Here is a 13,488-nt window from a genome sequence, read left to right as displayed (position 1 = left end):
CGTTGAGTACTATGCTGGCTGTAGGTTTGTCATATATAGCTTTTATTATGTTGAGATATGTTCCCTCTATACCCACTTTGGCGAGAGTTTTTATCATAAATGGGTGTTGAATTTTATCAAATGCTTTTTCTGCATCGATTGAGATGATCGTGTGGTTTTTGTCCTTTCTCTTGTTGATGTGATGTATTACACTGATTGATTTGCGTATGTTGAACCAGCCTTGTGTCCCTGGGATGAACCCCACTTGGTCATGATGTATAATCTTTTTTATGTGTTGTTGGATTCTATTTGCTAAAATTTTGGTGAGGATTTTGGCGTCTATGTTCATCAGTGATATTGGCCTATAATTCTCTTTTTTTGTAGTGTCTTTGCCTGGTTTTGGTATCAGGGTGATGGTGGCTTCATAGAATGAGTTTGGGAGTATTCCCTCCTTTTCAATCATCTGGAAGAGTTTGAGAAGGACTGGTATGAGTTCTTCTTTGTATGTTTGGTAGAATTCCCCGGTGAAGCCGTCCGGTCCTGGACTTTTATTTGTAGGGAGGTTTTTAATTGCTATTTCTATTTCCTTTCTAGTGATCGGATTGTTCAAGTGTTCAGATTCTTCTTGATTCAGTTTTGGTGGACAGTATGTTTCCAGAAACTTGTCCATCTCCTCTAGGTTATCCAGTTTGGTTCCATATAGTTTTTCATAATATTCTCGCATGATATTCTGTATTTCTATTTTGTTTGTTGTAATTTCTCCATTTTCCTTTCTTATTTTGCTAATTTGTGCTCTCTCTTTTTTCTTCTTTGTGAGTTTGGCCAGAGGGTTGTCGATTTTATTTACTTTTTCAAAAAACCAGCTTTTGGTTTGGTTGATTTTTTCTATGGTCTTGTTAATCTCTATTGTATTTAATTCCTCTCTGATCTTTATTATTTCCTTCCTTCTGCTTCTGCTGCTTTTTGGGGCTTTTTGTTCTTCTTTTTCTAATTCATTCAGGTGGTCGGTTAAATTGTTTATTTGAGATTGTTCTTCTTTTTTGAGGAAGGCCTGTATTGCTATAAACTTCCCTCTTAGCACTGCCTTTGCTGTGTCCCATAGGTTTTGAGTGGTTGTGCTTTCATTATCATTTGTCTCAAGGTATTTTTTAATTTCAGCTTTGATTTCCTCATTGATCCATTGTTTTTTCAATAACATATTGTTTAATCTCCATGCTTTCCTTTTTTTCTCCTTTGTTTCTCTGTTGTTGATTTCCAGTTTCATGGCATTGTGGTCAGTAAAGACGCTTGAGATAATTTCTATCTTCTTAAAATTGTTGAGGTTTCTTTTGTGCCCAAGTACATGATCGATCCTGGAAAATGTTCCATGTGCACTTGAAAAGAATGTATATCCTATTTTTTGGGGGTGTAATGCTCTGAAAATATCCACCAAATCTAGTTTTTCTATTGTAGTATTTAATTTCTCTGTTGCCTTGTTTATTTTCTGTCTGGAAGATCTGTCTAGTGATGTTAATGCAGTGTTAAAATCTCCAACTATGATTGTATTCCCATCAATATCCCCCTTTATCTCTGTTAGTAATTCTTGTATGTACTTAGGTGCTCTTATATTGGGTGCATATATATTAACGAGTGTAATATCCTCATCTTGTATCACTCCTTTAATCATTATAAAATGTCCTTCTTTATCTTTCTTTATGGCCTTTGCTTTAAAGTCTATTTTGTCTGAAATCAGTACTGCAACACCTGCTTTTTTGGCTTTTCCATTTGCATGGAATATCCTTTTCCATCCTTTCACTCTCAGTCTATATGTGTCCTTCTCCCTAAAGTGGGTCCCTTGTATGCAGCATATTGAAGGTTCTTGCTTTATTATCCAGTCTGCCACTCTGTGTCTTTTGACTGGAGCATTTAGTCCATTAATTTTTACAGTAATTAATGATAGATGTGTGTTTACTGCCATTTTGAACTTATCTTTGCAGTTGAATTGGTATATCCTCTTTGTTCCTTTCTTCTTCCTTTTGTGGTTTGGTAATTTTCCTTTGTATTATCATGGATTTTATTTAATTTTTGTGACTCCTTTGTAAATTTTTGGCTTGTGGTTACCCTTTTTTGTAAATCTGTCAACCCATTACTATAACTGTTTCTATTAAACTGATAGTAACATGATCTCAAACCCATCCTACTGTTAAAAAAATTTAAAAAAGAAAGAAAAAAATATTCTATATTTCCCTGCCTCCCTCTCCCACTCTCAGTGATTTGTATGTCTTCTTTTATAATTTCATGTTTACTTTATTTGTAGTTCATGATTTATCACCTTTCCAGTTGTGTGTTTCTCATTTCTGTAGCATCCTGCTGCTTTTCTATTTAGAATAGCCCTTTCAATATTTCTTTTAGCATGGGTTTAGTGTTGCTAAACTCCTGCAGCTTTTTTTTGTCTGTGAAACTCTTTATTTCTCCTTCTATCCTCAAGGATAGCCTTGCTGGATAAAGGATCCTAGGCTGCATCTTTTTTTCATTCAGGGATTTGAATATATCTTGCCACTCCCTTCTGGCCTGTAGTGTTTGTGTAGAGAAATCAGCTGAGAGCCTTATGGGGGTTCCCTTGTAACTTACTCTTTGCTTTTCTCTTGCTGCCTTTAGAATCATTTCTTTATCCTTGACTCTGGCCATCTTGATTATGATATGCCTTGGTGTGGGTCTATTTGGGTTCTTCCTGTTTGGGACCCTCTGAGCTTCCTGTACTTGGATATCTGATTCCTTCTTTAAGTTTGGGAAGTTTTCAGTCATGATTTCTTCAAAAACCTTTTCAATCCCCTTTGATCTTTCTTCTCCTTCTGGGACCCCTATTATGCGAAGATTGGGACACTTTATATTATCCCATAGGTCCCTTATGCTATTTTCATTATTTTTTATTTGCTTCTCTTGTAGTTCTTCTGAATGGGTGCTTTCTATTGTCCTGTCTTCTAGATCACTAATTCGTTCCTCTGCATTATCTAGTCGGCTTTGCACAGCTATTAGATCATTCCTCATCTCTGTCAATGAGTTTACCCATTCTACTTGGCTCTTCTTTATAGCTTCAATTTCATTTTTGACATATTTTATATCTCTAAACACTATCTCTTTTAATTCCTTCAGCAATTCGATCACTCCTTTTTTGAAATCTTGATCTAGTAGGCTATCGATGTCTATTTCATTAATCTTTCTTTCATATACACATACTTGACAGGCTTTAAATCCTCAAATAATAGGTTATGTTCCCCTAGGATCCACCAAGTCTGCTCTATCTTGTTTTCTTTCTCTTACCACCCTATCCTTTGTAGCTGCACTGGAACTCACCTGCAGCCCTCATCCAAACAGTAAAAGAGTAAAGAGCAGGGGGTGGGGTGCAACTTAAAGTTCAGTGACCAAAGCTTAATCCATTTCAGTGGTACCCTGATTCTAGCTGTTGTATGGAAACTCCCCAATGGAAACCACTCACTATCATTTTAAATGCAAATCGTAGAAATGAAATGATGACTTCATCAACTGAAGTTATGAATTTTAATGCTCATCTCGTAACAACTCAGTTGACCTTTGGAAAATTTAAGAAGGGAGGTCATGGACTATACATTTTAATATTTCAGAACTTTACTACTGGCTTTTGCTTTAGGCAATACTATTTATAGGCAGAAAACAAAAGTATGCATAGCTTAATTTCCTTGCTATATTTAGATGATCAGAAATTATTAAGGAAAACATGCATTTGGAAAGCTTTGCTGCAAAGAAAATGACCTATTTTCAAAGCCCAAGTATAACTCAGAAATTCACATGTATAAAAAGTTTTAATTTGTCAAGGGGTTCAATGTATAAAAATTCTACATTTTCTTTTTTTTACTCCTTTAAAACATATGGTTTAGTTAAAAGAAATAGGATTTATTTAGATAGCAGAAGAATGTCAGATTATATGACTCATATCCTACCTAAATTTTTCTGTTCCTGTTGGAAAATTTCCTCTAACAGATGAGTAATCTTATTTTATGCTGGATCAGCCCCACAATTTGATATAGTTATGGGTTTGAAATAGGAGTGCTAGTTGTATGATTCAAATGCTCTTTGAGTACAATATAGTTATCCCATTCCTTTAATAAAAAATTGAAATTACATAGAAGATCTCTAACAGTCTTTATCACTAATGAAGTATACCAGTGATGTAAATCAGATTTTCATCCTGAATAGAGTTAGAAGTTCCCCAAATTCAAAAAAAAAAAAAAAAAAACCCAGGAAAAAGGTAAATATGTAAATAATAAGCTTGACACTGATTGCAAGCAAAATCTAAAATAGATTCTCAAACAGATGGTCTGTGAGCTTTTAGAAATGTAAGATGTGACCATCAGAAGCCAGCATGGTCACAGTACAAAAAATTTTGCTGGGTAATCCAATGCCCTATCAAAACAGAGTTATTGGACTAATGGGTTTGCAAAGCTGATATAATATACACAAGGGGACCTAAAAAGGTAAAACTAATTGAATTTTTTTTTAAGTTACAGAAAAATAAAACTAATCAAACTATTCAGTCTTAATCCAGTATGCAGGTATTCTATTTACTATGATATAATTAGTATGACTTTCAAATATTTTTTGAGCACTTACTTTGTGTCTTGCACTGTGCTAAGTGCTTATACATCACCTCTTAATACAGTTCTACCTATGAGGTAGAAACTATTAGTTATCAGGGAGGAAAGGAGGTGGGGAGGGATAAATTGGGAGTTTGAAGTTTTCAGATACCATTATATGTAAAATAGGTTACAAGATCCTACTGAACAGCACAGGGAACTATATTAAATACCTTGTAATAGTCTATAATGAAAAGGAATATGAAAAGGAATATATGTATGTATAAATGAATCACTATGCTGTACACCAGAAATTGACACAACTGTATTTCAATAAAATACTTATTTCACACACACAAAAGGCAGTGGAGTGTATGGCTTAAGCGCACAGACTTGCAGCCACTCAGCATCCATTCAAATCCTGACTCTGTCACTTAAATGGCTGAGAAACCTTGAGAAAATCACTTGATCTCTGCCTCGTGTTGATCATCTGTAAAACGGGGATGGTAATAGTAACTCCCTTGAGAAGAGGCTATGATGATGAAATGAATTAATGTACGCAACACCTTAGAAAAGTATCTGGCACATCATAAATGCTATATGAGTGTCAGCTGTTAACAACTCCATTTTGGAGAAGACGACGCCTCCAACACACCAGTTTCCCAAGTCAGGATCTAAACTCAATGCTGATGCAAAAGCCCATGCCCTGAACCTCTATAAAAATTACACTTTTAAAAATGTGTAACATTCTTAGATCATTTCAAATAACCCTTGACATCCACCCACTTCTCAATATCTTTGTTTTAACAATGTACCTTATACCTAAGGTATTTGGGAAGCTATTTCTGGGCTCCTGTTCTGAAACTTCCTAGAAGCCAGAAAAGCTTCTTAGGAAATTGGGTTTGCAAATTTGAAGGCTACAACCTTCACATTTCAAAAGACATATTATTATACCTCTAGAGAGTGACATGTGTTGACCTCATTTAATAAAGAGTAAATATTGTAATAGAGGAAACTTAGTTAAGAACCGCAGCTAAAGTTTATTATTGCTAAATATGGGCCAAGGCCTGTTCTAAGTGCTTTTCACATATTATTTATCCCCATGACTACTTTAAGAGGGTATTATCAGCCCCATTTTTTTTTCCAGAGAGGTTTACACTTGCCCAAGGTCACCCAGCTGTCAGGCTGAAGCACTGGGATTTAAAACAGATAGTTGGATCCTGGGCTCTTTATCGACTAAACTCCCTTTCATGGAACCACGTCCAGGTGTGCTGAGTACTTGCCGAAGAACCTCAGAGTCACCCTATTTGTTTCCAGTGAGCTTCCTCACAGCCTATTTGGTGATTTAGAATACTGAAGTCCGCTGACTTAATCATTCATTGCCCACGTTTGCAGGTTTCCTCTAACGCCTCCCTGTCACAGAGGCCATCTTCCTGATGACGCTGTCTGCACAGTGACCTCCCAGCCACTCTCCTTCACCCACACCTAGTGTGGCTTTACTTTTCTTTCTCTCATTTGTCAGTGCCAGGCACTTTTCATTTGTGTGTTTGTTAATTACTTTAGTGTCCCCCTGTCTCTGTAAGATAAGATCCAAGGGGTTTTGTCTATTTCTATTTTGTTTACTACTTTATCCCAGTACTTAGAATAGAGCCTGGCACATAGTATGTTCACAAAAAATATTTCTATAAATGACTGAATTCTTACATATTTTTACTATACAGTCTAATTTTATCAGTAATATCAGAAACAAAAATTAAATAAAAATGCCACGATTAGATGTAATATATGATCTCTATTAATTTCAGTCTCTCCTTCCAGTCCCCATTTCTAAGCAGATACTATTTCTTTTTACATATATGTACTCATACCAGAGCTTCCATTATGCCTTTTCAGATAACGTTATCAGATCAGATAAGTCCAATGCTGAATGGATTTTTGTTTGTTGGTGACTTTCAACAAATTATACTTTCAGGCTCAGTTTTGTGTGTGTGCGTGTGTGTGTGTGAGTGTGTGTGTTTTAAGTAAAAGCAAAGTTGGTCAAGGATTTTCCATTTGCGTATAGAAGTCATTTTTTCTCTGCATTTTACATCGGCCAAGGTAGAAATTACAGTGCCAGTTCAGTAGCGCTTAACTAAAACAAGATACTTGAGATACAATCTATGCTTTCCTTTCAGGCCACCTCATAGAGATCATTAAAATATTTCCTGATCCCAAAAGAAAGCATACTTCAGTGATACAGATCTAACAGATCTAATATTTCTTCATAAAATATTTTAGCAGTATTTTGATGAACTCAGAGGTTGTAAAAAAAAAATGTCAAATGGAGACTTTCTTTGCACTCTTAACAAGATTGGCCAGTGAAATGTGAAATCCAGATGTAGTGCTTACCTGAGAAGAGTCTGTGGTAGAAATTGCATTAGCTAATGTTGCATCTTAGTAGCTTAAACAAATATTTATTATCTCACAGTTTCTGTGAGTCAGGAATACAGGCACAGCTCAGCTGGGTCTGCTTAAGGTTCTCTCCAAAGGCTGCAATCAAGATGTTGGCTAGGGCTAGGGTCTCATCTGAAAGCCTAATTTGGGAAGCATCTGTTTCCAAGCTCATTTATGTGACTGTTGGCAGTATTCAATTCCACCTGTCATGTGGACTGTGGGTCTTGATATCCACAAGGCTGCTGGCTGGAAGAACCCTTGGCTTCTCACCACATGAGCCCCCCAACATAGAAACTTGCTTCATCAAAGCCAGTAAGGGGGAGAGTCTGATGAAGGATGCAAGCTGCGTTCCACCTAATTACAGAAGTGTCATCCCCACAATGTTGAGATTTTCTATTGGTCAAAGGCAAGTCACTGAAAGGTAAAGGATTACACAGGCCCTGAATGCAAGGGATCACTGGGGCCAACTGGAGTCTGCCTACCACTGAAATACTATTTCAGAGTATCACATTTTTGTTAAAGAGATGAGACCATGTGATACCACCTTCTGGCCTTGGCTGTCCACTGTGACCTCACTGGAGAACGAGTAACATCTGGTGTTTTCCCACTTCTGCTGAAGCTGCACTTCTGAAACAACCTAAGCCTTTCTTCCTAGGCAACTTTAGGAAGAGGAAAACAGGCTGAAAACAAGAAACACAGCAGAGACTTTTCCTCCTAAGCCATTCATTTGAATAAAGAGTTGGTCAATGATACAGGTGCAGCATCCCTGTACTTTGGGGCTAAAGGAGAGTGGTGAATGTTGTACAAATGACAAAGTCTGTGAGAGTGTCTCAATCAAGAACCAACATCACTTCTGCACGTACAGCTTCTCCTATTGCTTGTTAATAAAAGCTCGATACCAATCTCACTCTTGCCTGTATGCAAGCTTTGGGATTACAGTTGGATCTCATCATGTCTCTTTGCATTAATGAGCCCTACTTCATGGTTGTACTTCTAATTGTGTGTAAAGTCTAAACATAAGAATTAAGTTTGGATAATCTAATTATAGCAGCTTTCTCTTCTATATAAATGTCAGTGGCAAAGTAATCAAGTGAGGAAAGTTAAGATCTTCACAGAGAAAAGAAATAAATGGGCCCAGTGTTAACGTGAAGCTCATACACTTGGCATAGAAATGGATTTCCATTTACAAGAAGTAGCTCAGTGCAGTGGTTATGAACACAGTCTCTTGAGACAGACTGCTTGGGTATGAATCCTGGTTCTGTGATTTGCTGGCTGTGTGACCCTGGACAAAGCACTCAATTTCACTGTGCCTTGGGTTTCTCCAACTGTAAAACAGAGATTATATTTTACCTACCTCACAGGGTAATTATTAGGATAAATACTTATAAGTGCTTCAATCAAGGCCTGGCACATAGATTCTTTAATGTAAGAAACATGCATGTAACACTATTTTAAGTTTTTACTTCATGTGACTTCTAGTTTCTGGTCCAGAATGTAGTTAGCTTGGAAGTGGTCACTCCTGTCCACACGACAAGAAAAAAGCTGAAAAACTAAAAACCAATAACTTTTCTTAGATCCATCACAGAAGTAGGGTCACAGGACAAATCCTGCCACAAAATGTGGAGAGGCAGACAGGCAGATACAGAGAACTGCAGTTTTCCAAAGCAGACACTCACATATAGAAACTTCTATAGGAACCAGCCTGTGGTAGGAAACCTAAGATGTAATAGGCTACTTTCAGGAGGCTCAGTGTAAACAGGCTGAGAGTTAAAAACTCCAGGAGGGAGGCTCTCACAGGGTGGCTCCTACACTTCTGTGAGTTTTACCTCCAGAAACCCTACCAGACTCTCACACTGAAGATTGGGGGAAAAAAATCTCTTCATGCTTCTGGCAAGGGGAGGGGCCATTTTGATATAGGACCAGAACACTCTGTTCTTCTTAACAAGAACTGCCCCCAAGAGAAGCTGTTTCCCCAGAGCCCAACAGCTTGGGGTTTTACCAGAGCCTCACTAACCTGAGAAAAGAGAAAGACCCAACTCCATCATCTCTCTAGCCTTATGGTCTCACCAAAGGACCACTTGTAAAGGTTACAGCCCAGGGGCCCTGGCACACTAAAAACCTGAGACCAAATCACAGAATTGTAAAATGTCTCCCCTCCTCCACCTTACCAACATGTCATAAAATGGCTACATATCCCAGTTACTTTTATCCAGTACACGATGCCTGGTTTTCAACAAAAAATTACAAAGCGTACAAAAAAACAAAAAATATGGTTTGAATGGATGGAGCAAACATCAGAACCAGTCTCAGATATGGCAAGGATATATATATATAAAACAGATAAACAAGAAGTTCATACTGTTTAGCACAGGGAACTATATTCAATATCCTGTAAATTATGGTGAGGAAGAATGTGAAAACGAATATATGTATGTTTATGTATGACTGAAGCATTGTGCTGTACACCAGAAATTGATATAACATTGTAAACTGGCTATACTTCAATAAAATATATATATAATATAAGAAAATTTTTAAAAATATGCTAGGGCTTTAATAGAAAAAGTAGACAATATGCAAGAACATAGGAGACAATCTGTATGATCTGGGTTTGGAGGTGACTTTCTAGATACAACATCAAAAACATAATCCATAAAAGAAGAATTGGTAAGTTGGACTTCATTAGAATTAAAAACTTCTGCTCTGTGAAAGACACTGTCAATAGAATAAGACAAGCCACAGAATGAGAGAAAATATTACAAAAGTCATATCTAATAAAGTTTTATTATCCAAAATTTGCAAAGAACTCTTAAGACTCAACAACAAGAAAATGCAAAACTAACAAATGGGCAAAATATCTGAATAGATACCTCACCAAAGATTTACAGATGGCAAATAAGCATATGTATTTGCTCAACGCATGTTCAACATCCTATGTCATTAAGGTCTTGCAAATTAAAACGAGATACCACAATAAACCTTCCACAATGATCAAAATCCAAAACACCAGCAACAAATGGTGGTTCAGATGTGGAGCAACAAGAACTCTCACCCATTGTTGGTGGGAATGCAGAATGGTGCAGACACCTGGGAAGGCAATCTGGCAGGTTTCTTAAAAAGCCAAACACATCCTTATAGTACAATTTAGCAGTTGTGCTTCTTGGTATTTACCCGAATAGTTGAAAACTTATGTCCACACAAAAATCTGCATATGAATGTTTATAGCAGCTTTATTTATAATTGCCATAACTTAGAAGCAACTAAGATGTCGTTCAACAGGTGAATGGATAGACAAACTATGCTACACCTTTACAATGGATTATTTAGTAATAAAAAGAAGTGAGCTATCAAGTCACAAAAAGACATGGAAGAATCTTACATACATACTCTTAAGTGAAAGAAGCCAACCTGAAAAACCAAAATACTGTATGATTCCAATTATATGACATTCTGGAAAAGGCCAAAAAGAGGCAGTAAAAAGATCAGCTGTGGCCAGGGATTAGGGGAGAGTGAGGGATGACTAAGTGGAGCACAGGTAATTTTTAGGGCAGTAGAACTATTTTGCCTGATACAGTAATAGTGGATATATGTCATTATACATTTGTCAAAACCTATAAAATGTACAACATCAAGAGTGAACCCTAATGTAAACAATGGACTTTGCGTGATAATGATGTGTCAGTGTAAATTCATCAGTTGTAAGAAATATACAGCATACTGATGGGGGACATTGATGGTGGGGGAAGCTGTATGTATGCAGTCGGGGGAGGCGGGGTATATGGGAAACTGTATTTTCCACTCAAATTTGCTGTGCTCTTAAAAATGCCTATTAAATTTTTTAAATCCATGTTGTCAAAATATAGCTCAGGTTTAGATTGTAAATGAAAGTTATCCTTTTGAAAAATGAGTAAAGAGCAAGTTGGAAATCATTGTTTGGAAGCCACAACTTTGCTGGCACCCATCGCACTGCCTAGCACACTGTAGGTCCCTAATTCCTTTCCTGCCTCTCCCTCAACCCAGAAATCTATAAGCCCTCAGTTAGCAGTACCCCTGGGGAAATTGGAGTGGATGACACCTGCAAGCATATTTTGCTTTTATTTTTTTGCTTTTTTTTCCCCCAGTGTAGATGATCTTTATTGGCAGGTGTTAAGGGTGCAAAATAGTAACAAATCCAGAGAGATGGGAAGGGAAGTGGGGCATGGCTCTCCTCCTCCACGTGAGGACCCTATAAACAGGCCAGTGGGATGGGAGCATTTGACTGTTTCCACTTTGGACCCAGCACCCACAGCGATGGACAAGACCGGGTGTATCTCTTTCTCCATGAGATTTGGATCAGGGCTCCTCCAACTTTCGTGTGTATATGAATTATCTGAAAAGGTTGTTCAAACAGATTGCAGGGCCTCTTCTGCAAAGTTTCTGATTCAGCAAGTCTGGAGTAGTACCCGAGAATTTGGATTTTCAACTACCCCCTGGATGCTGCTGCTGGCCAGTGGATCACATTTTAAAGTCACAAGAATTTTGATCGTTTTGAAAGATAAAATCTGCTCAGTAGACGTTCTGGAATTTATAAAAGAGGAGCTTGGGACCAGCAATCTGGCTGAAAGGGACTGAGGAACTTCTTGGAAGGCTGTGTTTGCTTGGCAAGCACGCCGTGTTTACTTAGAATCAGAGCTTAGTTGGAGGGACTAGGGTGAGGGAGACTGTGAGGGGGGCCTGAGCAAACCAGTAGCCCATGTTTTATTTTGCTCTCAGAGAGTTTTAACAGTATTTGGATCCCTTTAGATAGGTCATGTGTCTTGTAGGGAACCATGGTCCCCATCACTTCTGGCAGTCCCATAACTGGTCACCTTCATTCATTTATAATCTGCCTGGACCCTGGAGCCATTTGACTTTGTAAGCCCTGTACTAGATGATCCTTCAGACCCCGTATAGCCTTAAAATTATGAGATGTTATCTGTAGACTTCTCTTTTATGCAGGAGAGGAAGTTACTACTAACACAGAAAAGCGCCTTTGCCACCGGTTATTTTCAACTACATATCTTCACACTGCAATGAGGAAGTTTCAGGTAAAAATAGCTTCATGAATACTCTAATTCCCACAACAATATAATCTAAGATGAACACAGGCATCTTCCTTTAAGAAGACTTGGTATATAAAATTAGAGATAGAAATTAATACATGTATGAATAAACAAGGCAAAATATAATAGTTTAGGGTTGCCAGATTTAGTTTAAAAATATAGGATGCCCAGTTACACTTGAATTTCAGATAAACAACAAATTATGTTTTAGTATAAGTATGTATGATGCAGTATTTGGGGCAAATTGAAAACGCTTATACTAAAAAAACCTGTTGTTTATCTGAGATTCAATTGTAACTTAGCAGCCTGTATTCTATCTGGCAATCCATACTAGTTTCCTATTGCTGCTTTAACAAATTATTTCAAACTTAGTGGCTCAAAGCAACATAAATTTATTACCTTACATTTCTGAAGGTCAGAAGTCTAAATGTGTCCCCAAGGCGATGTTCATTTTGGAGGAGGAATCCATTCTTTCGCCTGTTCCAGTTTTTAGCTGCCCACATTCCTTGGTTTGTGGGCCCTTCCTCAATTTTCAAAGCCAGAGATATAGCATCTTCTCTCATCACTAACCTCTGTTTCTGTTGTCTCATTCCCTTCCTCTCCCATCTCCCTCTTATAAGCACCCTTGTGATTACATTGGGTCCACCTAGATAATCTCCCCATCCTGAAATCCTTCATTTAATCACAGCTGCTGAATAACTTTTGCCTTACATGGTAACATAGATTCCTGGAATTAGGACAGGGCATTGGGGGGGCATTATTCTCATAATAGTTATTTGAGTTACAAGTTTAAGCCACAATTATACATTCTACTTTTATTATTTTATTTCTAATTCTATTTCAGATATGATTTTATTTGTATAAATCTAATTGGCACAGAATTTTTCTGGAATGTAGTCATTGTTTAGACACTAAACCGCATAATTTCCTACAGATTTTTATCAGTGGGTATGAATCTTCTTTTCATAGATGAGATCAAAGGTCTTCTGTCACATGCCTGAGACAGAGCCATATTCATACTTTTCTTTGTGTCCTGAATTACCCACACATTACAACAATCTGAGTGCAGTGGAAATCAACGTATCCCCTGCTTCTCTTCCCTCTCATTTTGTTGTATTTATTATAAGCTGAAGACTGATATTTTTTTATTACTCTGAATATATAGGAAACATATAGGAAAAAATAATAATAGGAGAAATTATTTAAAAATCTTTTCAGATATTAACTACGTGTTTTCCAGGATGAGTCTTGAAAAACAACAAGTGTCTTCTTGAAACACTTTCCTTTCCTGCAGATAATATCCTGTCTGCTCCTCCCCATCATGAAGGACTTACTAACTCAAATGTCACCTCTATAAAGTGACCTCTTCCTGCAAGTAGCTCTATTAAAACAGCATCCTCAGTCTC

This window comes from Camelus dromedarius, chromosome 1, assembly GCF_036321535.1.
Source record: "Camelus dromedarius isolate mCamDro1 chromosome 1, mCamDro1.pat, whole genome shotgun sequence".
In the NCBI taxonomy this organism is placed as follows: Eukaryota; Metazoa; Chordata; class Mammalia; order Artiodactyla; family Camelidae; genus Camelus; species Camelus dromedarius.
The sequence above is the reverse complement of the archived record's forward strand: the minus strand, read 5'-3'. Positions refer to the sequence as shown.